This window comes from Canis lupus, chromosome 34, assembly GCF_003254725.2.
Source record: "Canis lupus dingo isolate Sandy chromosome 34, ASM325472v2, whole genome shotgun sequence".
Lineage (NCBI taxonomy): Eukaryota > Metazoa > Chordata > Mammalia > Carnivora > Canidae > Canis > Canis lupus.
In genome coordinates this window covers 41,070,725-41,095,214 of record NC_064276.1, presented here as the reverse complement: position 1 = coordinate 41,095,214, position 24,490 = coordinate 41,070,725, and the positions used below count along the sequence as shown (strand labels likewise).

Here is a 24,490-nt window from a genome sequence, read left to right as displayed (position 1 = left end):
GATGACAAGGAGTCCTGAAGCCCGACGCTTCATGTGGGAGCCACAGACGCTTGCAGGTTGAAGAGTGCCGTCACTCCTGTCCCAAAATATGGGAAAATGCAGCACAAGAGGGTCACATTTTGAGGGGAAGAGCCCTGGGTGGCAAGACCTGCCAACTTCCCCGCGGTCCCCCGAGGGGATGTGGTCACACCGCGCGGAGGAAGGGCAGGAGGCAGAGTCGGACCCTTCTTCAGAGGTGGCTCCTCCCGCCCTGAGCTCCTGGCCAACGGGGAAGCCAGAACTGCTGCTGGAAGCGGGGTTTCCCTTCTCAAGTTTGAAGAAGAAACGTAGAACCCAAAGTAAATGACACCAGGAAAAAAATGGCGAATTTCTTGGCGGAAAAGGACAGTGGAGCAAACGAGGTCACCCGGTCTCGGATTTCATTTTATCATGGAAATGTTTTCTCTTCCCCGTAAGGTTTCCCATATCTGTTAACGCATTAAGACTTATCAATGAAAAGCCGTTTTCCACAAGGAGATTTTACTGGGCAAGCCACACATTCCAAAGAAGGATTACAGGTTCACGGTGCTGACCCTGCCTCCACAGATAGGGCCTCAAACCAGTAGTGACCCTTGCCCATGGGAACGCGGACTGAAATACGCCGGCCGAATTTGCTCCTCTTCTCGTGTTCGCTCTCGCAGACCGCAGACACGGGGTGCGGGGTGTGTACTACATAACTATTCATAATATTCACTTATGTGTGTATATGAATGTCTTTGCGCATAGATTGTGTGTACAGCCGATGAATACATACATTATTTAGCTGTCAGGAGCATCAGGCGGATGAGAATCTGCTAGTCTGTGATTCCTTACTGGCATATTTTCCTGCTCTAAACTATCCAGTGTCCCAGGTTTGCTAACAAGCAGCAAATTAGCTTTTATATTTCATCTCCATTTATTTTTGCCCATTTTTCTACCTGAGGAGGTGGACGTGAGCTCTTGGAGGAGTCAGAGGAAAAGGAACAATGAAGAGCCTGGATAATCCATACAGCGGATAATCCTTGTCTTTGTGGTTAATTTAATTCTCTAAATGCACGTAGCAATCAATCAATCAATGCAACTGATACACAGATTATATTAATCCCCAAGAACAAACCCTACACTTACTCATCCAGTCCCTTAACCGAATGCCCTACACACGGTAGGCATTTAATGAGTATTTAATTAAATTTTATAAATGAAACAACCAATCTTATTACTTCATAAGTAACTCGAGTATCTCGGTTGATCCCACAGCTACACAGCTAACTAGGTCTTCCTCTCCCCCTTCATCTTCCAGCATCCCTATTGTCAGCAAGAATTAGATCCAAGGTGGTCCTACTCATTTGCAACCCCGAGGCTTTGAGTCTCAACGATGCTTAAAATAGCGTGAATAACGGAGCAAGTGCGCCTATGATTGGTCACTGACAGAGACCCTTCCGCATGCTCAATAGGCAGCAACCGGAGCCAACCCTTTGGAATCTACAGTCATTGTTATCGTGGCTACATTTTATTAAAATCCAGCAAAGCGGGAGTTAATTTCATTTAGTAGAAATAGGCTGGAGAGTAGCCTCCCAAGTTAGCAGAGTTCTGCAATTTTACCATCCCATAGTGATAATGAAGAAATACCGTTTGTGAGTTTTCCTCTTTCATTTGGTTAAAACCCCCTCCTCCATACAAAATTAGATTCTATACTGATAGTATAATTACTGTATAATAGAGTTTGCTCAACTACTCAACACAAAATGCTTTGCTTTCATAGCATTTTAATATGAGCAGCATAATGGGCACCAGCTTGAAAATCAGCATGCGGAGAAGGAATCGAGGACCCCAAATGAGCCCGAGTTTGTAAAATTTGATTCAGCTGTTCAACAAACTAGTTAATTCTAACCGACTTGACATTTGGATATCAAAATTTTCTGTTCATCGTCATGTGTCTTGGTCAAAAAGAAAACAGGCTGGCTTCGCTCACGGCATAAAATGGACCCCTGGCCCATAGGTCCTGCAGGGCTCACCATGGTCCGTCTCAGGGCCTCCTCTGCAGCGGGGGACCGTATCTGCCCCACAGTCATGGCTCTGAAGCACTGATATTGGAAAGCCAGACGCTCCCCATGATGCATCAGTTTTAAATTAAATTAGACTTTTCTATTTCTTCCACTAAATACTGCTTTTATGGACTTAATGGCTCTGTGTTGTACACCATACACTAAAACCATTTACTCCTTTGGGGATAAGAGATTAACACAAGGAATATAGTGAAACCCCTTATTTACATAATTGCAATTTTCCTTTTGCCATACTAGAGGCTTTTTTGACCTTTTAAATGTCCAATATTGTCAGAGTTAGCATAGTTTGCACTGCACGCCACGTTATCCACTAATTTCTCTGAAATAACTAGTAAATTTCCCTATTGTTAGCTAAGAAACTACTAGAAGGCCTCCAGTTTCCTTTATATGCGTCCAATGACTGTTAGTAAGAGAGGCCCACAAAGGGCTTTCCTCACTCATTTTCCAGAGGGGCAACACATCTGGGAGGGGATACTCCAAAAAAACACTCCTACGTTGTCACTTTCCAAAATGGTTTCCAAATTTCAAAGGACACTAGAGTCCTGCAAATATATTCCAATATCCATTATTTGAGAATTTTTGCACCTGCGGTAAGGAAATCCCATGCAACTATTTTTGTTCGATGTTTTAAATTATAAACATACACATAAGCATAAATATGCTTTATTAATTGTGCTGACTCGACACTATAAGGAACATCTTGGACAATTTAAGAATTTCCTTCTATTTTTAGCCTATGTTTGCAGCATTTTCATTTGCCCTTGCTCCTAAAGGAAACATTTATTGCAAAGCCATGTAAGCGTGGAACACGGTGATTCTCACTAAGCTCCCCCCTACATACACACTCTTCAAAGCCCATCCCCCCACCACCGTGTCTAGGATCAGGGACGTGACGGCTCCGGCCCACGGGCTGCAGGAGAAAGCGGCATGTGTGCCCTCGTGGGCTGAGGCAATGAAGGCCTCTGTGCGGCTCTCCGGCCTCCTCTCCATCATGGTAACCAAAGGAGGCAGACTGTTCCAGAAAGTGTAGCTGCAGCTGCTGAGGCCCAGGTTCTACGATCGACTAACGAACTCTTCTCTCTCTCACCACCGATGGAGGTCAGCCAGCAAGAAAGAAAAAAAAATGTTTTTCACCAGAAGAGCCTCATCCAATTATGCTTCTTTGGAGTGACGAAGACTCTGTCCTTGAGTGGGCAGACTCGAATCGGGCTCCTCGAGGTGCTCAGCCTGGGTGTTCTTCCTCACTGGGCCCGTATCGCTCACATTCAGCAAGGACTTCGCTGAGTCCATTTAGAGAGAATCCCCCATTCTCAGGATCTGATCACTGTCCCTGTGGGGTCACATTGCTCATCCCCTGCCATCCCCCGGTGGTGTCTGGTCACCCGGGTCCACTTCCATGAGAATCCAGTGAGATCTGCTTAACCAATACCCTCCCCTCCTCCCTCCCCCATGTGCCTCTCACTGATTTTCCATCCAGTGGTCCTACCACCCTATTCCTTGGCTACGACCCTCCACCCGTCCACTCTGTATCTGGGGTTGAGCCCAGCTCTAGAGTTCCCCCCCCCCCCCATTGCAATGGTTTCTGAATAAAGCTTGCTTTGACCATTTTACTGTCAATCTCTGGTTTTTCTTTAACAGTAGTAATGCCTTATACTGTCTCTATGTCCATCTCCTCATGCCACCAGGTCTCACAACTCCCAAGCTAGGTCAATACGTCGCCACAACCACCCTGGCAATTCTGTAAAGGAGCGTTTCTACGAGCCCGTCTGTTTGCCCGCATTTGTTTACCAACATTAAATCAAATCTAGAATCCCAAGATTAAGTCTGAAGAAAAATGGTGCTTGAAATTGGCGTATGAGGGAAACAATCTCCTAGTTTCTATCCTTAATATTCTATGGGTAGCGCGAATGTGCCAATCTTACTATATACTACTGCACCTGCATGGTAATGATTTATTACTCCTTTATTAGGAGCACACATATGTTCATCATTGACACACTTACTGCTAAGTGTGGAGGTTTGATTGATTTAAGAGATTAAGGGATAATTTTGTTTTCAAAATGCAATCTTCCACGGAGGCGCGTCCCCATCCGTGGACACTCTATAGGTGCTTCCTGTCACTGTATTTTGATGGATGAACACTCTAGTCTGGACTCAAACTGTCTCCCATTTGTTCCTAAAAGCGGGAAATGTGGACACAGTTTGCTGCAGGAGCCACAGAAGAGTAAATTCCAGACAAATGTAGAACAATATGACAGAGGAGCATTTGGGCCAAAGGAAAGCAACCAAATTCAACAGATCTAAAAATGAAAAAATTTTTTTCTTTTTTTTTTGCCAAATAGTATATTCAGATGTAGATTCAAACAGCAAGCCTGCTGGTTCACTGTCAGCAAAAAATGCTAAATAGGGGCTAGCTTGTCTTCCTGGGGAGTGAGGAGCTCAGTCAAACTGAAAAACCACCTGAAATGTGAACCACAAGCCAATGGAGACCCAGCTGAGCAAACAGGTCGCTGGCCAATTCAAAACCAAGTTATTTTTAAAAAGTATCTAAGTACAAAAAGAGAGAGAGAGAGAGAAAGAAAGAAAAATTTTACATGACAAGGAAGACGCAGCGAGCAGTTTTAGGGACTGCTGGCCGGCTTCCCCTGCAGACCCAGCCCGAGTGGGGCCCTGTGCCTCCCAGCCCCCTACCTTGGCTTGGTGCTGATAAAATCAGAATAAGCTAAAACTCAAGGGCAGGTGGAGGCTGTGGGGCGGGAGGAAGGGCAGGTCCACCCACTTGGTTCAGGTTAGAATGGAGGCTGATGCTGCGAGAGCAGATTTGCACTTTTTTTTTTTTTTATTCTTAAGCACCAGCCGAGCCTCCCAGTCACCCCCGACATGGGTCAGCGGCTAGTGGCAGGGTGGGCTTCGGGCAGCTCAGGCTCCACCTGACTCTCCCCATCCGCCCGCCCAACCCTCCTCCCTCCTGACCTTCTCTGGTAAAGGAGGGAAAAACACCTGGAAGTCCCTAAACCACCCGGAGATGGTTTAGGAGCGGTTCTCTCCGAAGGGGCCGGGGTGTTGGCCAAGGGCGGTTTGGTCGCGTGAGATTTTAAAAGGTCGACAAGCATATGTGCTGGGGCACCTGATACACGTGGAAGAGGAGTGGGTTCCCTGGAGCATGGGGGGCACTTCGTGGACTTCCATCCCGTCTTGGTGGAGAGCGGCACCCGCGAACACCCCGCCGTGGCCTTCCTTCAAAATGTGGCTTGTTGAGATGGTCACCGCACACCCACGATTTCTGACCCCCTCCTGGGAGCACATCACACCACAGGCCTAAGAACAGAGCAGCGCACGTGCCCTCTGGGGGACACAGCTGCCAGGAAGCCGATTCCGTGTGTCCCTTTCCCTTCGTTACCATGACTCGTTAGATTCGGGGGAGTCTCACACATTTGGGGGAGGATGTGCCTTCTATGCCAGCAAGTGCAGCAGTGTGTCTGGACCCCAAGGTCCCAGCTACGCCCAGACAGGACTGAACTCCAGGTACCTGGAGCCCTGAAAGCCGACGGCCAGCAATGGCTGTGCCACAAAAACAAGGCGATTCTGTGGGGTTTAAAAAAATAAATAAAGCATCGACATCGGATGACCTTGGCAGGCAGGGGCAGCCCTGCCACTGACCACCCAAAAGGATCATTTTGCAAATGCTCATTTAAGCGACTACAGAACAACGATGCTGGCCTTTCTTTTTCCGTAAGTTAGACTGGAAGTTCCTTGAAGCGAGAACCAACGCCTTGAATTAAGACGGCTGTTTCCCAGCACAAAGTCAGGAGGTATCTGTCACGGTGCTGGGCAAACGGCCTACCCCCAGGGAAGTTACTAGAGCCGTCGAGGACCCCGGGCTCCAAGCTCCCTGCCCCGGGCTGCGCTACGCAGCGATTTCTATCATCCACAGGTTCCGTGTGGGAGGCCCCTAGGGAGAGACCATGAACAACAACGGGCAGGAAAAGGTCCAAGGGCATTTTAATAGACAACTGCGTAGGGATCCTAAAACCTCGGCACCGGCTCTGTTTCGCCAGCAGTATTCCTGCAAGAAAATGCCCCCTCCCTCGTAGTCTTTATAAAACACAGGGTTGAGCACTTGACGACGGCGCCTGGGTTGCTAAGCCAAGTGGCTTGGTCTTTGCACTGAGACCCTTCCGTGGCAAACCCGGGGGTGGTGGGGAGGGGGGAGCACTGACCTCGAGGGGACAGGGCCGGCTCCCTGCTGTCCGGCGGCTCTGGGAGCTAAGGAGGCAGCGCACAATCTGAGTTGGCAATTCTGTTTTGTCAGAACCAAAGGGGAACAGTGGGAACTGGCTTGGCTGCTTTTCCAGATGCTTTTGATCCAGCAGGATACATAAAAAAAGAAAATCTGGCTTGACAAATGCAACAAAGAGGAAAAATAGGCTCTATTTGCCTTTTCATTTCAGCTGGGTTGTGGTGTACTGATTATTTAAAAAAAAAAAAAGGAAGGAAGGAAAGAAGGAAGGAAGGAAGGAAGGAAGGAAGGAAGGAAGGAAGGAAGGAAGGAAGGAAGGAAGGAAAACGAACTATTAACCTAGCCTTCCTGCCTCCCTGCTGCAGTCCAGCAGGCCTGCGGTCCAGGAGTCTGGGGGTGGCTGTGAGCAGCCTTGGGCAGGACCCCCACTCACCACCCCGACCCTGACACTTGATTCTTCAGTGTCTCCTGTGTCTTTCTGAGCTGTCACGTTCAAATCCGGTCCTTCCCTACCTCACGTGGCCATTGTGAAGACAGACGAGATGGCCCCACGTTCCCTCCTGCCCCATCCATCCCTCTGTCCATCCATCCATCCATCCATCTGTCCATCCCTCCATCCATCCATCCATCCATCCATCCATCCGTCTATCCCTCCATCTATCCCTCTGTCTATCCGTCTATCTATCCACCCATCTATCCATCCCTCCATCCATCCCTCCCTCCATCCATCCATCCATCCATCCATCCATCCATCCATCCATCCGTCTATCCCTCCGTCTATCCCTCTGTCTATCCGTCTATCTATCCACCCATCTATCCATCCCTCCATCCATCCCTCCCTCCGTCCATCCATCCATCCATCCATCCATCCATCCATCCATCCATCGGACCCTGATGCCCAAGGAGCACACCGGGTTCTGTACCGGAATGCGGCAGGCTTGTGCCCTAGGATGGAGGCAGCAGGGAGCCAGGCTGTAGCCCCCAGCGCATGGGGCCTGGATCCAGGCTGACCCGGAGCACATCACGGGGCTCTCCAGACACCCCCAAAATACACACTTACGGGCTGATGGGGAATGTCTTCAAGACCTCAGGACCTGGCAGTTTCAGCACTGTTGAGCCCTCACAGGCAAATTTACAGGGATTTACTACTGAGATTGTCTTTGCTTGACCAAGGGGCAGCCCTTGCGTATGTGGGCCAGCCCTGCGGCCCCGGGCATCCACACAAGCCCCGCGGTGACCAAGCAAGCACTTCGCTGCACCCAGGCCCAGCTGAGGTAAGGCTGCAGCGCCTCCGGCGCCGACACACCCACCAGGGGCTGGGCAGCCAGGGCTCTGAACACTGCAGGGCCCTGCCCTCCCGCCACACTCACGCCCTCGCCACGGACACCCATGGGTGGACACACAGAAGGGGTGAGACCAACAGTGGTGCTGCTCTTTGTCGCTGTTAATTGTGAGCCAGTTATCTGATCTGCTGTGACTTGCTCTTTCTGGAAAGGTTTGCATAATTTGGCAATAGAATTCCAAGATTCTCATTTATCGTCAATTGTGCCTTTGCCAATTGCTTTTGTCAGGACTCCCCATTTCACCTCATGTCCCTGCTCTCCACTTTTGCAAATGCACTGATCTGTGAAAATGAATTAAACAGATTAAAAAGCAGCTTTTCTTATTCGTTGGAATAAAAATGGCAAATGCAGACACGGCACATCCCTGTATGTAGCTCCACGGAAAAAACAATTACTGCAGACAAGGGGGTGGCCCGCCTCTCTAGGGGAAACAAACCCACAGAATGCTCTGTGACTCAGGCTAAGCTGCTCCCGTAATCTAGAGTGATGTTCTACTTAATGACGGCCCACAACGATAATCCAATTATTAGGCTTTCAACAAACCAAAACTATAATGACATCATATATTCTTATAACTAAAGTTGATCTTTATAAAAGCGATTCCTCTTTTCAGACAGAGACAGAGAGAGACATTTATAATGGTAAACAACTCCCATCTTATTGGTATCTCCCAGTTCACAAATGTGTAGAGCAAAGGCCTCGGAAGGAGAAAGCGTACAAATGCCCGGTATCCACGGCGAGTGAAGATTCTCGGGGCCATGTTGCCCGTCAATGCCAGGCCAGGGCCAAGGTAAAGCAGCCTTCACAGGAGGGCCAAGCTCCGTGCGTCCCAAAGCCTCACCATGGTCCACCCCGGGGGTTGCAGGGTCTGGACACCCTGTAAGCTCCAGAGGCAGCAGCACTGAGGACTCCGGGGACTGCCGCACTGCACGACTCCCGCCAGCATCAATCACGACGAGGCCTCACCTATCTGACAATCCCTCCCGCTGGGAGGTACGCTGTGTGCATGCAAACTAAGCTGGTGGCCCTCGATGCCTTTGTTAAAGAGTTCACACTTCAATTTTCAAGTTTCTTTATTTAAGGCCGAGGGGAGGAAGAGCAGGGAAGCAAAGATGGGGGGGGAAGCATACCTTATTACCTAAGCAATGCACCGCCCTCACCACCGTTGGCAAGCTCTGGTACTGACTCAAAATGAAGCATGCAAGGCTTGCTAACCAGTCTCCCCATCTCTGGGCTGGATATCCCCAAGACCCGCTACAAGGGCTGCCACAAAGAACAAGCGGGATAAAGCATGAGCGCTCCTGGTCTTACACCTTTAGAATAGGAGTAAGTGCTCACTTCAGAGGTGCCACGTTGTGATCAGTGGTGGTATTTTCTTAAACGGGCTTAGATGACGGACGATGAGCTCACCTGTCTTACACCAAGGAGCAAGTAAGAGCTCCCCTCTGCGCACGGGTAAGAGCACAGCCAAAGCAAGTCCTATCACAAGGCAGCAACTGTTCAAAGAATCAGCACAGTACTCTCAGGAAGAACGGCAATGACACCCAAAACCACACAAAGACCCCACCAACAAGGAGAATTACAGGCCACTATCCCTGGATGCCAAAGTTCTCACCAAGACAGTACCCAGTGGTACTGGCTACGACAGCACGCTAAAAGGATTATTCACCACGACCAGGTGGGATTTACTCCTGGGCTGCAGGAGTGCTTCAACACCTGCAAATCAATCAGCGTGATAACATCACATTATAAAGGACGAGAACCATACAATCCTCTCAGTAGATGCAGAAAAAGCATTTGACAAAGTATAGCGTCCTTTCTTGATTAAAACTCTTCACAGTGGGGACGCCTGGGGGGCTCAGCAGTGGAACGTCTGCCTTCTGCTTGGGGCATGACCCCGGGGTCCGGGGATCGAGTCCCACATCGGGCTCCCTGCGTGGAGCCTGATTCTGCCTCTGCCTGTGTCTCTGCCTCTGTGTGTCTCTTGTGAATAAATAAATAAAATCTTTAAAAAAAAAACTCTTCAGAGTATAGGGATAGAGGGAACATTCCTCGACATCTTAAAAGCCATCTATGAAAAGCCCACAGCAAATATCATTCTCAATGGCGAAGCACTGGGAGCCTTTCCCCTGAGATCAGGAACAAGACAGGGATGTCCACTCTCACCACTGCTATTCAACCTAGTACTGGAAGTCCTAGCCTCAGCAATCAGACAACAAAAAGAAATAAAAGGCATTTAAATTGGCAAAGAAGAGTCAAACTCTCCCTCTTTGCAGATGACATGATACTGTACCTAGAAAACCCAAAAGCCTCCACCCCAAGATTGCTAGAACTCACACAGCAATTTGGCAGCGTGGCAGGATACAAAATCAATGCCCAGAAGTCAGTGGCATTTCTCTACACTAACAATGAGACTGAAGAAAGAGAAATTAAGGAGTCAACCCCATTTACATTTACACCAAATACCATAAGATACCTAAGATAACTAACCAAAGAGGCAAATGATCTGTGCTCTGAAAACTATAGGATGCTCATGAAAGAAACTGAAGAAAGCACAGAAGAGATGGAAAAATAGTCCATACCCGTGGACTAAAAGAATAAGTATTGTTAAAATGTCTATGCTCCCCCAAACAATCTATACATTCAATGCAACCCCTATCAAAATCCTATCAACTTTTTTCACAGAGTTGGAACAAATAATCCTAAAATTTGTATGGAACCAGAAAAGACTCCAAACAGCCAGAGGAATGTTGAAATAGAAAACGAAAAAAAAAAATAAAAAAATAAAAAATAAATAAAAAATAAAAAAAAGAAAAAAAGAAAAAAAAAAAAAAAGAAAAAAAAAAAAGAAAACGAAAGTGGTGGCATCACAATGCCGGACTTCAGGTTGTCCTACAAAGCTGTGACCATCAAGACAGTGTGGTCCTGGCACAAAAACAGACACATAGATCAGTGGAACAGAATAGAGAACCCAGAAATGGGCCCTCAACCCTGTGGTCAACTAATATTCGACAAAGCAGGAAAGAATATCCAATGGAAAAGAGTCTGATCAATAAGTGGTGTTGGGAAAATTAGACGGTCACATGTAGAAGAATGAAACTGGACCACATTTTTACACTAGACACAAAGATAGACTCAATATGGATGAAAGACTTAAATGTGAGCCAGGAATCCATCAAAATCCTAGAGGAGAACACAGGCAGCAACCTCTGTGACCTTGGTCCCAGCAACTTCTTGTTAGAAACATCTCCAAAGGCAAGGGAAATAAAGGCAAAAATGAACTATTGGGACTTCATGAAGATAAAAAAGCTTCTGCACAGCAAAGGAAATAGAAGACAAAACCAAAAGAAAAGCAGCAGACCGGGAGAAGGTATTTGCAAATGACATATCAGGTAAAGGGCTAGTATCCAAGATCTATAAAGAACTTAGCAAACTCAACACCCAAAAATCAAAAAATTTTAAAAATCCAGTTAAGAAAGAACACGAACAGACATTTCTCCAAAGAAGACATTCAGATGGCCAACAGACACGTGAAATAATGCTCAACGCCGCTCGGCATCAGGGAAATACCAACCAGAACCACGATGAGATCCCACCGCGCCCCTGTCAGAATGGCTACAGTCAACACCACAAGGATCAACGGGTGCTGGGAGGGGGTGGGGAAGGGGAGCCCTCCCGCCTGTGGGTGGGGATGCAGGGGGGGCAGCCACCGTGGAGACGCGTGGGGGACCCTCAGAAAGATGAAAATAGAGTCACGCAGGACACCCGGGGGGCTCCGTGGTTGAGCGTCTGCCTTCGGCCCAGGGCATGACCCCAGGGTCCTGGGATCGAGTCCCACATCGGGCTCCCTGCATGGAGCCTGCTTCTCCCTCTGCCTGTGTCTCTGCCTCTCTGTGTGTCTCTCATGAATAAATAAATAAAATCCTAAAAAGAAAAAAGAAAGACTGATGAATCACTGACCTCTACCCTCTAAAACTAATAATACATGTTAATCAACGGAATTTAAATTAAAAAATAAAAAGCTGAATGTTTAAAAATAAATAAATAAATAAAAATGGCAATGACTTTAGCGATGGATTCTTTGGCATTTGTTTGCCATCTTAGACTCCACAAAATGCTCGTAGCTGTTTGCAATGTTTCTCATTGCGGGGGAGGGGGACAAATTATCGTGTGGGACTGTCCTGTGCTCAGTTGCAAGACACTGAGCATCCCTGGCCCCCTCCCACCAATACCAGCAACACCACACGGCCATTGTAACAACCCAAATAACACCCTCCACGTTTCAAACTGCTGCATAGAAGACAGAAGTGCCCCAGTGGAGACTTTTTGGTAGATCAACTGTCTTTATGTCCACTTTACACTTGGGGAAACTGAGGCATGGAACGTGCTTGACCACATTGATCAGAACACAGACAGCAGAAACCTAGGAAATGATACAACACATGTCACAAATACTGATCAGTTGGGCCAGGGGGGAAGGAAAGTTCACTCTTTTCCAACTACACGCCACCTTCCCCCTCCCGCCGTAGACATTCACCCAGTGAAAACCAGTCCCAGTGAGTTATTGGCAACAGGAGTAACACATTCCTCAGGGCAGAAGACACAACAGGGCCCAACGTGCTGAAAAGCACTCAGCGTTTCGGTCAGCGTACGTGGCCGTCACAGTGGGACATGGCGGGGGGATCACAACCCTAAAACCTGCCAACAAGGAGCGCAAATGCCCCCAGTGATCCCACACCCACTTCATCCTCGGGTTTTAACATCTTGTCCGTTCACCTGTCAGCAGGAGGTCACCGAAGGACGTCTACCGACCAGCATCCGGTTACAGCACCTGTGATCTAAGGGACACGAGCCTCCTGTTTTCTCTCGGCCTCTCGACCTGTCACGTGGTGCTATGGCATTTAGAGGCCACTTTTTATTATTATTATTATTATTATTATTAGAAAGTATTTTCCACTGTTTTGTTCGAGTCAGTGAGAGAGCAGGATTCTATAGAATGAGATTTGTTATGCAGCCAGCTCGTTAGGAACAAGTTTGTTTTCAGTAGGGAGAGCTCGGCTGTGTTCCTTCCACCTTGTATAAAGCAGAATCAAGGGGGGCGGGCGGGGGGGAGCTGTGTGTGTCCAGAGAGCACAGCTGGCTTGGCCAGTGGCCTTATGTTGAGCCTCTGAGTCAATGTTTTAGCTTGAAAGGAAACTGTGGCTTCTGCTATGCAACAAGCTCAGACTCTGCTTTCTGGAAGTCTTCAGAGCTGAAAGCCAAGTTTGACCTGAGGGCCTCTGAGCCTTGGACCCTAAGTATTAAAGAACATCTGATTCTTGCTAAGAAAGAGAGGCTGCTGAATTCCTTTATGTGCCAGAGAAGGTTCAGTCTCATGCGAGCTCATCTAATATTTGGCTGACTTTTCCTGTTTCCCCCATCTCGCTGTTCTTTTCATTGCTTAGGAAAAAAAAAAAAAAAAAGGAAGAAAAAGGAGGAGGACAAGGGGAAGGAAGGAAGGGAGGAAGGAAAGAAGGAAGGAAAAAAATTAAAGTATCCAAAATTGGAAATGTAAAGCTGGGATCATAGAAAACATTCAGAATGATTTCAGCAAATCTACCCCCCCACACACACACACACACGCACACAGTGACCATGGAGACAGGGGTGCGGGAAAGGCAGGTAGTGACATTTGCAATTAATTCTGAAACCTAAAGAAGTCACGTGCCTGGTTTTCAGGTCAAGCACGTTTGGAACACCAGCTAGCCACGCCGACCACCGGGTGAGGTGCATCGGAAGCGGTGGAGGGGACGAGAGGCATCAAGGGCAGCCACGCCAGCCCCGGAACGAGCGCGGCACCTGTCTCCCCGGCGGGAAGGGCCAAGGGGCGCTCCCACGCTTCTCCGGGCCTCCAGGAGCCAGCTGTCCAGCTGGAGAGACACGGAAGCGGGAAGACCGACCGACCGACCGACCGACCGACTCCAGATAGCGAGGGGCGAGGAGGTCAAAGGGGGAGAGGTCCCTTCACAGTCATCAGCGCACCTGCTGCTCAGCCGCCCTAGGAGCTCCCGACATCTGACGACACAGGAGCCAAGGGCCTTTTATCGGGAGACCGTGCACCCCTCTATATTAGAGGCCATCCCCTTCTAGATCCCCTTCTAGAGGTGTTTGCACACCTACCGAGCAGTTGGGGGGCACCCATCGCTCCAGCCCGTGGAGCAGCACACATTTTTGGTGGGCACCATGCACCCAGGTGACCTGCTGACGTCGCAGCTGGAGTACCGTCCCCCCTCTTCACCTGCACCTTATGGGAGGGGTGGCCTCCTGCGCGCCCGCCGTAGGACCTCGCAGGAATACGGCATCTGCGGGAACGGAGCACGTTATCTGCTCCGGTGGCGTTGGGCTCAGCCCCGTGACTTACGTAAGCCAACGGCACGTGGGTGCGTTCGTCGGGAGTCAAAGCTTTAAGTGCATTTCCACAGTCCGCCCGCGCCCCTTGTGCTCAGCGTGTCCACGAGGAAACAAATCGCCTGGAAACCACAGGCTCAAGGATAACGACAAAACCAAGAAGGAGACTCGCGTTCCGTTCTCCAACCGGAGTCCTCCCGAGGCCAGCCCTGAGCAGCGAGCCCGCGAGCCATGGCCTCGGGGTTGTTCTACAGCAGTTTTGCAGCCGTGACTTCCCATCACCATGGCCGTAGGACGATGGCAGGCCTCACCTTCAACGAGGACGCGTGCAAAATCGTTGTTAGCGCCTTCGAGGGTGACCGATCCCCCGTTTTCCTAGGACAGCCTCTGCTTTAACACAGGGAAGTCCTGCCTCGCAGACCAACTGGGCCGCGTGGTCATCCTAGAGCGTCCCCACCTGCAATCTCCAAATCACTTCCGCCTGTTGGTGGCAGCCACGGCTCGGCCGGGGACACGCGAGGCCCTCACTGGGCACCGACTGGCCTTGCTGGCCCAGACCCTGACCCCCACGTCCGCAGCCCCCCACCCGAGCCTGCCCTCGCCGAGCCACCACGTACCTTCTGCGTCTCTGCAGATCTCCCCTCGCTCCGGGGGTCGCTAACTGCCGCTAAGACTGATTTATCACAAGTTGTGAACGGCGACATAGTGTTCCAAACGGCGTCCTCTGTTGAAGAAGACTCCGGGGTGGCCATGCCTGTGCCCGGGGCTGGCCGCCGGCGGGCTGCTGCTGTCCCCACCCTGTGTCCGCGGCACACACGGGACCCGCCTGCGGGCCTCCCTCCCATTGGGCCCACATGCACGTTCAGAGCCCTGCCCAATCCTGTGCTTCTAGCAACCACTTCAAATATATTAGAGTTGGAAGAGAAAATGAATCCCGTATGTCAATCCCGCCTTAGGCCAGGAAAAAAACAATGTGAGTGTAACCGTAGTGGTGAGAATTTCACCTGACTCTGCTCGGAGGGGAGGGGAGGGGAGGGGAGGGGAGGGGAGGGGAGGGGAGGCGGGGCGCCCAGTCGACGGAGAGCGGGCGGCCGAGGACCCGCGCCTGGGACGCCGGTCGGGTTACTGCATTTTCCCTGGTCTCAGCTTTTTTCATTTGTTTAAAAAGAGAGCAAGAGAATTTCATTAATTTCATAGCCGCTGGGCTAAGATGTTTCTCTCTGAAATATTAGGACTTTAAAGAATTTCTCTGGTTATCTTCCAATTTTTCAGGACTGAGCTTCTGCGAACCCGTAACAGAGGGGGTTTCCTTTAGGAAGGACAGATCGAAAATATACTGACAGGATCCCACGAGGCCACGGCTTTTAAAATATTTCCTCTGCTGTAATATGTTCTAGAAAAGAGCAGGAAGAAAGAGCAGTACGTATGGTCACGATTCCTCTCACCCTCCATCCTCGTCCTCATCATAGGCCCAGGGCAGCCCGACCCGGGGGCGGGAGGGCGGGGATGGCGGGACGCCCGGAAAGATGCTTTTCCTGCTGCCCCGTTAGATAAGCAGGGAAAACACCGGGAGCTCCACACAGGAAGTTGCTGGGATTAGAAAATAAGTCTGAATGTGCAAAGGTTGGAGGAACTTGACAGATATCTTCAGGCTTTAAGCTCCCCCGTAGGTCTCTGCAGAATTGGGGAAACGCCATACCTCGGTTCTAAGACGGCCCCACGGAGCGAGGAGGAGCCAGTGAGCTGCCGTGGGATTCGCGAGGACTCGCCCACAGCTTGCAGCCTGGTGCCTGGCACCACCAGCGGCCTGCAAACGCCGCGGCCCCTGGTATCATCGAGCTTATCAGCCTGTCAACTGCCTGTGAAGTAGCCGAAGAAAGACCTGGGTAGCCCTGGCCCCTGGGGAGGGGGCAGCCAAGGGGCCTTGGCCGGACCTTGGGGCACTGGGAACGCCACCCCTGAGAAGGACCAGCCATCGGGCTTTCCCTGCCTGGACGGCATCAGCCAGTCCACGCACCCGGCACCTTGACGGCTGCTGGTCCTCCTCCCGGGGCCTTGTCCCGGGGCGGGGGGCGGGCATTGCTCTGCGGTGACAACCTCGGGGGGCGGGGGGCAGCCCTTGGCTGATGCAGCTATGCCTGGTGCAGGAGGGGGAAAGGGCACAGGGGAGCGGAGAGAGGCCAGCTCAGAGACCCCACCGACCCCGAGGGCTCCGACAATTCTGGGACCCGAGCCCGTGGCCATGGGGAGGGGAAGGGGACCCGCTCCTGGGACGTCCCTGCCATCCCTTCCAAATAGGCATCCGTCAGGACGACTCCGTAAATTTCATTTATATGACATTTCGGGAGTTGGGGGGGGAAGAGACACGGATGGGAAATAGCAGTATTGCCACGAGCTGGGGTCAGGGAAGAGGACTGACCGCGAAGGGGCGGGAGAGAACCGTTGGGGGCGATGGGAACTGAACGGCCCCCTGCAAGCACGGAGAAGCCTTCACCCCAATACTTCAGGACACGACTGTAGTTTGAAGGAAGAGTCTCTAAAGAGACAAGTAAGTTGAACTGAGGCCAGGAGTGTGGGCCTCCATCCGGGGTGCCCGGCGGCCTCACGGGAAGCGGGAATCTGACCCCAGAGGCCCCAGAGGGAAGCGCGCGAGGACACAGGAGGAAGCACCACCCGCGGGCGGCCTCAGAGCAGACCTTACCTGGTCTTGGACTCCCAGCCTCTAGAGCCGTAAGACCACTCCTGTTGTTTAGCTCATCCAGTCTGTCGCCTTTTGTAAGGGTAACCCCAGAAAACTAATAGAGAAGTAGCCCCTATTTTTATGGTGATCACACGATTATTGATATGCGTCAAAACTCAAAACCGTACACCTACCACGGGGTAGCTTTCAGCGTCTATACTCACATCTCAGCAAGCCCGACTTTAAAAATACCACTACGCAGATTCCTAAAATTTGGCAGGAATGATCTCTCCGCAAAGAATTTCCTAAATAGAATTTAAAAAAAAAAAAAAAGAAAGAAAAGAAAAGAAAACCACATTTCAATGGAATCAAGTAACTAAAAATCAAATACCATTCTTAAAGTTTTAATTTTTCCAATGCAAGCCAACGGCTCTGGGGATCGTGAGGTAAGGCGATCTGTCCTGTCGCGAGGCTTTCTTTGTGTCGTCCCGAAGTGTTTGCCGGTTCGAAAAGGATAGAATCAACCTTAAAGCTACGTCGCTGCTGCACTATCTATTAGAAATAACTGTCGATCTCTAGGCCCTCGGATTTGCGGGCTCTAAACTCTTCTGTTCGTAGGATTATCAACATTCATCAGCATCAGTAACTGAAACACTGTGCTCTTGCAGTTGTAGACCTACAAGTGTGTATTAGTGGCCCGAGACCTCCACCTGCAAAGCGCACGGCACGTAGAGCCCTTCCCTGCAGTGTATGAGACTGTCCAGCTGGACATGCTTTGTCCCCGTTACGGGTTTTAGCACGTCGCTCGTACCGGATGGTAAACCACGTGATGGCCGACCCCCTCACGTCCGGAGGTGCCACCTACAACCCGAGGCGGGACGCCCGGTCCCCCAGCCTCGAGGGCCGTGCTCAGGCTCACGGCGAAAGCCAGATAAGTAACTTGGCCAAGTGGTTAGAGCCAAAATGTAGTGCGTCCCTGTATGAGTAGCTTACCCTGCCATTCCGTCTATAATGATCCCGCAGAGCCGATCTGTAAATATTCAGCATATTCATTCTGTTTGATGAGTAAAGCAGATGTGATGAACGTGTCCTCACTCCCGTGAGCAACCAAGCTGGCAAACCTGCCCCTCCGAGGACCGTCGGCGCGGCCGCCCGAGACCCGGCTTCGAGCCCCGAGCCCAGGCTCCCGAAGGCAGCGGGCCGACCCCCCGGGTCTCTGGGGCTCCAGGTCGGAGCTGTGGAATCCCAGTCGCAAGGCACTAACTCTGCCCTTGCCCTTCGCGGGCCCAGAGATTCCTTGTGGGAACTGTTGGCAACTCACAAGGCCCGTCTGGCACGGCCGCCCCCCCAAGGGCCCGGCGCCCTCCTGGCCCCGCCTGCAACTCCGCGGCCACTGCTCCAGGGATCGGGCCCTCGCTGCCTCCCGCCCTTCCGTGCTGGGCTCTGAGGACACCTGGTTTCTAAGTCTCGTTGAGGAAAAGGCCCCGCACCAAGCGGCTTTCTTTCCACGGCCCCGTGTGGGGGCTCCAGCAATGCCGGTGCCCCAAGCCCGATTCCAGGTGAGCGAGCTCCCCCTGAGGCGGCCCATGCGCCCTGCACCTGGGGAAACGCCCGCCCGCCGCCCTCCTTGGACCGCTGGGGACAAGCCCGCCCGCAGCACGGGCCCCAGCACCCCCGCCCCCGAAAGAGGCGGATTTAAGGTGGGACGGCCCACCGGCAGGTCCCGAGCTCCCGGCCAGGAAACGGGTCGTCCTTCCCGCCCAACAGGCCTGGCGCCCCAGCACCCTCCTCCGGGTGCAGAGCTGCTGCTCCTGTAACTCCTTCCACAGGGGCCGTGGGCCTCAGGGCAGGGGCAGGGACGGGCAGGGGCAGGAACAGGTGACGACCCCCAGGTCACCCACCCGCACCCCGGGGGTGCTCAGCAGGGCCTCGGAGTGGGGACAGGGATGGGCAGGGGCAGGAACAGGAACCAACCCCCAGGTCACGCACCTGTACCCCAGGGGGTGCTCAGCAGGGCCTGGCAGCGGGGACGGGGCCAGACAGGGGCAGGAACAGGTACCGAGTCCCCCCGGGTCGCCCACCAGCTGCACAGCCTCTGGCCCAGCTCGTCCACACCCGGCCAGGAAAGGAGGCAGGGAAGTCTTCCCATCACGGATCCGAGCCTCAGGCTCAGCGGCAGGGGGCAGGGGCAGGGGCAGGGGCAGGGGCAGGGGCAGTCCCCGACAGCCGCAGCCACCCGGTCAGCAGGTGCCGGGCCCAGGCCCTCTGCGCCGCGACGGTCGTGCTCCCTGAGGACGTGAGTAGCACAGCCCGGCGGGTGCGCAGTGTGGACACGGCCAGGCGCCCGGCCTTCCCCGCCCCACCGTCCCCACCAGAGCACTGTTCAGCCCGCGCACCTCAGGCTTCCGAATGAACTTCCTCAGCGTATTCGGATGCCGGGCGCTCCGGGCGGGCACACGGCTGGATCTGGGGACGGGCCTCTGCCCCGGATCCTGAGGCTGAGCCGGGCGTTCTCGCTCCTCCCCGCGGGACAGCGGTGGCGGCCGGGCTGGGAGGGGTCCCGGGCCCGCTCGTGCGATGTTCCGGTTCGCGGGCTTACCCTTAATGCCCGCTGGGAGGCAGCGACTCGGGGGAGGCTGTGGGTTCGGGAGCCTCCGGGACCCGAGAGGCTGAGCCCCCAGGAGCGAGAGTCACGTGTAGACGCAGATGAGGTGAAGCCGAGGTGACGCCAAGGCGAAGCACTGTTCGAGGAAGGACGGAAGAGCGAATGTAAGGGAGGAAAAGTCACCTGAGCTTAGTGAAGTCGAAGTGGAACAAAGAAAAATTGAGACATTAAAAAAGAAAGACCAACGACAAATGTTTGTTGAGTAAACATTTACCTTGGGGAAGCTGCCAGGGAGCCTCGAGTGGTTCTGAAGGCCCGAAGCAGCCCTGGGGCTCATCCCCCAGAGCCCGTCCCCCAGAGCCCAACCACGGAGCCCAACCACGGAGCCCATCCCCCGGAGCCCATCCCCCGAAGCTCATCCCCCGGAGCCCAACCACGGAGCCCATCCACGGAGCCCATCCCCCAGAGCCCATCCCCCAGAGCCCATCCATGGAACCCATCCACAGAGCCCATCCACAGAGCCCACCCCACTGAGCCCATCCCCTGGAGCTCATCCCCCTGAGCTCATCCCCCAGAACTCATCCCCCAGAGCTCATCCCCTGGAGCTCATCCCCCCAAGCTCATCCCATGAGCACCTGCAGCAACTGCCTCGAGCAGTTGCCTGAGCCCCAAGGAGGAGCTGCGCGGGGCGCTGGGGGAGGTCAAGGCCCAGGGCTGCCCCGAGCTGCACGCCTGCAGCAGGGGCTCTCCTGCTCTGCCCCCGGCCTCCGCGACCTCGGGACATGTGTCAGGCTTCACCAGCAGAGTACTCCGCACACCCAGGCCCACACAGAGCGAGCCACACCCCAGACATTCCGTCGAAATGTCAACTTCTGGGTTTTTGGAGGACGGAGGAGCCCGTCGCGTGGGGCCAGCGTCCCGCGTGGCAGCAGCAGGCTGAGGCTGAGCACCTGCCCCGATCTGTCCTCCTCCCCTCACTCGATCCCCGGGGCCTGGGCACAGCGAACGGCCAGCGCGGTCCCTCCTCTTGGCACCACCGCTGTCGGTCACCCGGCGGTCAGAGCGGGGCCTGCAAGGCTGAAGCCAGCGTGCGGAGGATCCGAAAGCTCCCAGGCCCCCCACAGCCCGGCAGTGACCTCGGCGTCCCGCTCGCGTCCTTCGCTTCCGCCCGACTCCACCTCTGCTTTGCGGTCACGTTCGGTGGCCTTTGCGCAGTAAATAATCTCAAACGGTAACAGTGAGCTGGTTCCTCCAAACTGCGCACACCGGGAGGCAGAAATGCTTACTCGGTGAGAGCGAGAGCTGGATGCCAAGGATGGAATTCTGGAAGCTTCTCAGACAGACCTTAAGGACTTCCTGCAAACACTAAATCTTTGTCTTTCAGCCCTTTTTAAAACGACTTCCATAAAAGAAAATCTATTTTGACCAGACCGCACACAAACACGAGGTTAAAAATGTTTGCCTGACACTTTCCACACCCCTGCTTTGAATGCAGCAGTTTGTTTTGCTGCCATATTTCTTTCAAACGATGTGCTTCGTGAGAATTTTAGATTCATCAAAATACCTATGAGCAATTTTTTTTTTAGTAGAAAGTGTTAGCTAGCTGCTTGCATGCTTTTGAATGTGAGAGATTCTACCATATGTTACCGTATCGTTTAGATTATGTCTAAGCGACGCCAAAAATCTGGAGGGAAGAAAAGGAGGTTCTATTATCCACACGCTTTATTTGCAAGTCACCAAACAGCTAGATCACCCAGCTGTGTGGCACCACACAGCTAAAACATCTGGGTGATTAGCTGAATTATTCATTTTCATCAAGATATTTTGTCCTCCTCTAGACAATATCTGAGCCTCCCACGCGGCTGTGGGTAGCATACGCGTGTGTTGACACGCGCACGGGCATCCGACAGTGACACAGTGAAATGATGGGTTCAGACATGAAATGCAGGGTCCTGGCCCCCTGCCTTCCTGCTGGGTACGTCTAACCACCCGTGGCTCTGCTCCCATCCGCCCCGCTCCAGCCCTCGGAGTCGGGTGAGGTCGGCTCCCGGGGGCCATGATGCCAGGCCTGCCGTCCAGGGCTCAGGGCTCCGCCCCCAAGTGCACACGCACATGCACATGCACACACGTGCAGGTCATGTGGGCACACGCAGGGGAACACGGCCCGGCCTGGGGGAGGCGCATGAGCACGTGGTACCTCTGAGCAGGTGTGTGATGCGCTGGGATGGCGCCTCCTTTACTTGCAGGATCTCACTCAATTTTCACAATACACCACCTCCCTCCCTGCCTCTCTCTCTCTCTCTCTCTCTCTCTCTCTCTCTCTCTTCCAGAGCTAAGAGGACTCAGAAGGCAGGTTCCAGCGGGGGGTAATATCTGTGTTTGAAGGCCGCCTGACTCCCAGGGACCTGGGGGGCCTCTGGGCCTGTCCTTGGCGTGGCTCTGGCTGAGCGCGTCCCGCAGGACCGGGTGCTGACCCCAACCCTCACTGCCAGGCCCTAGTTAGGTCCCTAGAATCTCCACGGGTTCCAGGCAGAGGCGGGAGGACAGTGACTGTTTTCACAGCCGCGGCGCCCGCCACCTGAGCACGACAGCCACAACCCGCGCCGCAGCCGTCGTTCCCGAATCTTCCCCAGGTGCGGTCTCGACTGCTGTCTCCCGTTGGAAGCCTGCTTGGACCTGGAACGCGTCAAACGAGACCGTTCAGCTCGGCGGGGACGGGGGCTCACGTCCCAGCTGCGGAGCTCTCCGCTGCTCGAGTTTCGGGCGCGCGGTCCCGTAGCGTCCCCGGAGCGCTTCTAACTTAGCTCCGCTCCACCCTGCCTTGAGCGAGGCACGTGCCCAGGGGAAGGAATGCATTCTTCTTGTGGTTCTCGGGACGTCGGCAGGCGCGATGTATCCCACCACGGTACGGGGGGGAGGGGGGAGACAATAGACGGAATTGACCATGGAAAACGTGGGAAACCGAACAAGCAAATAATTGTCCTCCCAATTATTTCATTACGGCTGACAACAGAATGACACAAGGCAGTGAGCGGCTCCCAGGACGGCCCGGCAGCCGTAAGAAACTCAAAACACGAAGAGTGTCTCCAGGACACAGCAGAACTCATCCGATATGCGATGCACAGTAAGACCTTGGTATTCTGATCACAGCTCTTCTTTTCCCCAAATAGCCCCCAAATAGCAACCCTAAACAATTCCCACTCCTCGACTGCTTACACGGTCTTACTGTTGTAGGAAACCATAAGCTCGTGTTAACCCGGTGAATTCAAAGTCAGCCGTCACCAGCCCCTTGTGAGGTGACCCAGGAGTTTTCCTTCCACCTTGTTTCACCTCCGGGGATCTAGCCACCCCCAGATCCGTCCCACAAATGCCAGGACACAGAGTAAAAGAAAATCGCCACGTTGGACAGTAACGACATAGGTGGGAAAACGCTAAATACCTGCTCTTTTGTGACGCTCCAGATTCTTTTTTTTTTTTTTTAATTTTTCCCTTATGTTTAGATTCTCAATGACAAGCCGCACACGTTCAGAGTATATGATTTACGGAAAGGAGAGAGGTAAGAGGTTCCATTTCTCACTGGTAATAAGATCCGTCAACAGCGAACAATGATCTCTCCTGATAATACAAGTTGTTGGCGCTAATTTCATGCAAAGACCTTTAACTATATCATCTTGCGGGGCCCTCACCGTAGCAGAGTATCATCCACCGCAGAAAGAGAGGGCCCGGGAGGCCGAGCAGCTTGCCCCGGGGCCTGCGGCTGGCTCAGCGGGCGCCACCTCCCTGCCCTCCCCTCTGTCCTCACAGCTCGGCGCAGCCCGGGGTCCCCATCACAGCTGAGGAAGAACTAAACTCCGGGCTTCCTGGCCCATCCCCAGTTGGCCCTTCCCAAACATTAGAGCGTTTCCGCTCCCCGGACAGTAATGATTCAGGCCCAGCAAACCCAGGAGCGCTGTCTGGCCAACACGTCGAGAGCAGGAGAGAAGGGAGCAGCCCCTACATCTACGTGTGGTGTGTGTCCCACAAGGACTTCAGGCCACTCACTGCCTGCACCCAGGCTACCCAGACCCCATCCGGGCCTAGCTGGATCCAACCGTCGAAGGCTGCTACCTCTCTGTTCCACTGCTTAGAATTCTCAGGGGGGTCTCATAACCCTTTCCCCCCCCAAATTTTGACTGGACACAAATTCCCAACACTGCACACCCATGTTATTAGGCGAGGGCAGTGGATGCTGTGCCGCTGGCCCACGTCCCTTGCACCAGGGTGACGTCCCAGCCCCAGCTGCAGTGAGTGTCGGTGCCAGGCAATTGCAGGAGAACTGCCCCAGGCCCAGCTGCTCTACCGTGAAGCTACGCCAGTAGCCACTGATCTGCTACCTCAGGCACGGAGGGCTGCCCCTGGCTTTCAGGGGCACCCGTCTGTGGGGTGCAATGTGTGGGGGCTACCCCCAGCCCCCCACAGGTCCCAGCTGAAGGCAGGCTCCTCAGCTTCTTCCCCTGCCCTTCTCCCAAGGGCACCTCCTCCATAAATCACGTACACAGGAATCCTGGGCGCGGGCTCTGCTCCTAGAAACCACGAGAATGATCTTAGCTGCTCTCCCAGACCCAAAACTCTTGAATTCACCCCGTCCTGCCCACCGCCTCTAAAATATCCTTCCTCAAACCCAATCTTCCATTCACTCAAGCTCCTGCACCGTCTCCTTCCTGCCTGACCAACTCCAAACTTCCATAAAAGGCATCATGTGGTATTTTTCAATCTCTATATAAAGCTTTTCCTACCTATAGAAATAGAAAATGTTCATAATTTATCATGTTCCTGAGCAAGTTATGCCAAAAATTCACTCGATTTTGCTCTGCCAATGTAGCTGCGGGTCTGCGTACCAGGAAGAATGAACAGGCCGAGGTCCAGGAAGCCTCCTGAATCACTCTGTGCCCTCCGGGGATGGAAGGGCAGACTCACCCCTGGTGCCACGGCTAATAGGATGACCTGGGCCAGGAAGGATTACCAGATTCATAACATTCACCTTCAGGGTTGACCGTGAGCAGACTTTTGTCATTAAGTCACAACCTCTGCTTTCTTGGCTCTGAGTGTAGGGCTCCCTTCCAATGGTGGGAAGATGGGGACTGGACACTTCTTCCCGAGATTGATGGTAAG

General features: G+C 52.9%; 1 protein-coding gene across 11 annotated transcripts in view; it reads right to left on the bottom strand.

Moving 5' to 3' along the window:
* LOC112645994 (uncharacterized) overlaps nucleotides 1–24,490 on the bottom strand; it is a 197,138-nt gene that overhangs the window by 129,097 nt on the left and 43,551 nt on the right. The window contains exons 1-5 of one of the 11 annotated variants that reach the window (XR_007408183.1): nucleotides 17,728–18,306; nucleotides 16,959–17,039; nucleotides 16,474–16,849; nucleotides 15,754–15,913; nucleotides 15,135–15,447 (exon numbers count right to left, since the gene is read on the bottom strand). The exons of 7 other annotated variants lie outside the window; for them this stretch is intronic. The gene's annotated coding sequence lies outside the window, so the exon portion shown is untranslated. Of the gene's footprint in view, nucleotides 1–15,134; nucleotides 15,448–15,753; nucleotides 15,914–16,473; nucleotides 16,850–16,958; nucleotides 17,040–17,727; nucleotides 18,307–18,943; nucleotides 19,476–24,490 lie in introns of those variants that run through there. 3 more of the 11 variants (XR_007408170.1, XR_007408172.1, XR_007408176.1) reach the window with 3 other exon arrangements.